This window comes from Perca fluviatilis, chromosome 21, assembly GCF_010015445.1.
Source record: "Perca fluviatilis chromosome 21, GENO_Pfluv_1.0, whole genome shotgun sequence".
NCBI lineage: Eukaryota > Metazoa > Chordata > Actinopteri > Perciformes > Percidae > Perca > Perca fluviatilis.
In genome coordinates, this window is record NC_053132.1 from 29,659,647 (window position 1) to 29,663,417 (window position 3,771).

The following is a 3,771-nucleotide window of genomic DNA, read 5'->3' on the forward strand; positions in this document are numbered from 1 at the left end:
ATAGGGACATCTACGGCTGGCCCCCTTAACTCAACATTTAAAACGCTGTCCTGTGTTGCATTGCCCAAAGCCCTCGCTATTAAATCTGTTAAGGTGCTATACACCCTTTCAGGAACACTACCGATATCAGTCAAATCAATATTTCGCAGTTCGACATCTTGACGAAATTCAGCAGCATTAAAAGGGGTATCTGTCTGGATGCTATTTCCGGATGTTACCTTAGAAACGCGCCCCGCCCACACTGCACACTACCCTGAGGATTTTCTGTGGGTGATGGAGGGGTACTATAAGCGCTTGTGGGACGGTTGGGGACCGGTCTGTTCATCTGTACAGGATCGTTTTGACGGCTGAACACTCGGAAAACATGCAGGTCTCTTATTACTCTGATCTATGTCTGGGGGGTCTGTATTTGATGATTGTGTAGCGTCTGTATTGGACGGTGTATTGCTGGAATACACGTCTGAAGGACCATTATGTGACAACTGTTCAGGGGACGGACTATCTAATTCTTGTGTTTTCTCACTGTTGCTTTCACTAGCGCTAGCACTAGGCATAGATTGGGCCCAGGCTTCGAATATTTTGGCATGTATAGCACACAAACGTGCAAAATCCTGAGGATTGCTTACTGCTCTTGTGTAATCGTCCTCGCATGGCCATTCTAGTTCCTCGTCACTACTATCGTCACACACACCTAAGGGTTCAGATTTTTTTGTTTTTTTGGGTGGCGGTGGCATTTTCTTTTTAATTTTTTTTAAATTTTTTTTATATTGTACACAAACTATAGCCTGTTTTTTTTACTGTGGGGGCATATTCATAGTCTTTTTAAGGCATACTATCATAGGTACAATCAGCGTATTGAGAGAGCTGACCTGATTGGCCAGCGTGGTGCCAAAACCTGTGACCAAATCAACCAAATGCGTGTTAGCTCTGACCTGGCTGGCCAGCGTTGTTCCGAAGTCTGTGACCAAACCAGTCAATTGTGTGTTAGCTGTTTGCAAGACATCTAATTTATTCATAAGAGCATCGTTTTGTTTTCGTAATTCGGCTAATTCTGATTGTATTTGTTTATAATTGCCATCTGACGCAGGTTGTTGAGGTGTAGTGTTGACACAATACTCAAAAAGCTCTTCACCCTGAAGCAATGTCACCTGCTCAGGACCTCCTAGTGCCCCACAGTGTTCAAACTGGTTGTAAGTATTATAATTAGGCACTGCTTGCTTATCAAGGAATGGAACGTTAACCTCTAATACATTTACAGGATTGGTTACTGATGTATTCCCCCTGTTACACTTTTTATCTGACACCGTTATGACAGAGGTGTGTGGTATACAGCTGACATAGTCGGATCCTTCCTCTGTGCTATAGATACAGTTAAAGAGGTATGCACCTACATTATATTCAGGGAACACCTGCAAAGATGCCTGACTCGATTGATGGGGTGTAAGTGGTGTCTCTGCTATTCCAGCGTCTTCAGACCCTTCTGCTGTAGCTATCCGGTTTGGTTGAGGGGGTGTAGGAGCTGCCGCTGTTAGTCCTGTGTCTTCAGACCCTTCTCCGGCTTCTACGGCATGGATTGTCTAGAGGTATAACAACATATTTTTCTGGTTAAATAAAGACACGCGCGCACACACACACACACACCCACACACGCACACACACACACACACACACACAACACAGACACACACCCACACACCTCATCAGATGTCTTTTGTAAAGGGGTGTCCTTTTGTCCCCTCTCAATGGAGTCACTCGTGGGGTGGTAGGGCTTTGGTGTACTATGTGTGAAATCACACTTAGACGACAACAAATGCAACGACTCTAAGTCTTCGGTCGTCGTTACTTGCTAAAACAAAAGAAATGCCTTTTTAACAATATATACATTTTATTTAAAAAGCTTTTATAACACTATGTAAATATATTCTGCTAGATACAAAAGGGTTTCTCACCTCTGCAACTGTGTTAGGATCATAAGATACAGTGGCCGGGTAAGATGAGACCGGAACAAAGGAATGGTTGCGTCTTTTGGGCGGGAAGCCTTTCTGGTATGGCACAGGCTGTAATAAGCATTAGATTAGAAATTTTTTTTATTTATTTTTTTTTATTTTTTTAAATACAACACTCTATTTTCATGTTTTTCTTTTCAATTCACCTCAATAGATCTCTTCTTAGATCCCTTCTTAGGCTTGTGTAGACATCCGTGTCTGCTCCATGGGGGTGGCTGTGTGAAATCGTCCTCAGGCGTCAAATACAATGAAACTAAGTCTTCCGTAGCCTTTAGTTGCTAAAACAAAGGAAAGGTCTTTTTTAACAACATATACATTTTATTTAAAAGCTTTTATAACACATGTAAATATATTCTGCTAGATACAAAGGGGTTTCTCACCTCTGCAACTGTGTTAGGATCATAAGATACAGTGGCCTGGTAAGATGAAACCGGAACAAAGGAATGGTTGCGTCTTTTGGGCGGGGAGCCTTTCTGGTATGGCTCAGTCTGTAATAAGCATTAGTATTAGATGCTTATATTAATTATTTTTTACACAAACAGCATTTTACCGTTTTTCTTTTCAACTCACCTCAATAAATTGCTTCTTTAGGCTTACGATGGTGAACGTTTTTAGGGGTAGCAGCTTTCACAGAGAGGTTTAGAGAAGCACAACGCCCTTTATCATGGTTGATTTCAGCCCTATGTGCTATCGGTAGCCATCACCCTTACGGATCCTTTGTTCAGGAACGGATTGTCTAGACACAGAATATATATATATATATATTAGAGGACTAGAAACACGGTGATAAATTAAATAGTAATAAATATTACAGCCTGAAAGAGATAAATAGCCCCATAAATACCTGTTTCCAACGTTCTTATTCCTTATTAGAAGGACCTTTTGTTTTATGTTCTGGTGTGTTGGGGTCTGTAGGATCGGGCTACACAGCTCTTTTTTAAAAACAAAAAATTAATGAAAACACAGTACTAAATCAATTAATGCTGTAGTGTATAATATATTTATAGGTTTTACCTTGTGGTATAAGTGTTTCATCAACTAACACAGCCACATTGTCCCAGCTCTTTGTAAAATCACCTAATGACGGCAAACTGCATTATACAACAAAAAAAACTTTTTAAGTCACAAATGACTGAATGAATTAAACACCTTACAATAAGCTTTTTTTAAATTTACTCACCAAACGCGCCATTTCTGTAGAAACGAATCCTCTTTTCTTCAGAGGTCTTTGTTGAGGAAGCCTGAGAAAACGAGGGAAAATTTTTAGCTAGCACCTTAGCTAAAAACTGCAGGTAAAAAGTGAGCAGTCAGCCTTGAAAACAAGGGGGTTTTTAAACACCACAAACCACCCCTTTATGACGATTTAACACCCACAACAATAGACCTCACATTTACAAGCTAACCACTGGGCTAACACGTTTTTTACTATCGTCATATGGTACAACCACGCCGCATTACCAACACCGGTCAAAAGTTTTAGCTAATTCATGAATGACTGAATGAATTAAATATCTTTGAACATCCTTAAACACAAGAGGTGCTTTTAAATTTACTTACCACTAGTAGGTATTGCTGAAAAAACGAAACACCTGCGTTGCTTTCACCAAGAAGAATTAAAAAGTGAAACTCCAGAGGTTTTTTTTTTTTGATGAGGAAAAACGTGGTAGCTATCTAGCTAGCTACCAGACTAGCTAGAAAAAAGCATCTAAAAAAGAGACAGCTAGCATGAAACAAAAGGCTAAACAGTGCACTGCTGAAAAAAGGA

General features: G+C 40.2%; 1 long non-coding RNA gene across 1 annotated transcript; it reads right to left on the reverse strand.

Annotated features, from left to right (window-relative positions):
• Positions 1-2,699: 2,699 nt before the first annotated feature.
• LOC120550639 lies at positions 2,700-3,092 on the reverse strand. Its single transcript, XR_005637760.1, has 3 exons — positions 3,021-3,092; positions 2,851-2,938; positions 2,700-2,742 (listed from the first exon to the last, which is right to left on the reverse strand). It is a non-coding gene; the product is annotated as an uncharacterized LOC120550639 (long non-coding RNA).
• Between the last annotated feature and the right edge of the window lie 679 nt (positions 3,093-3,771).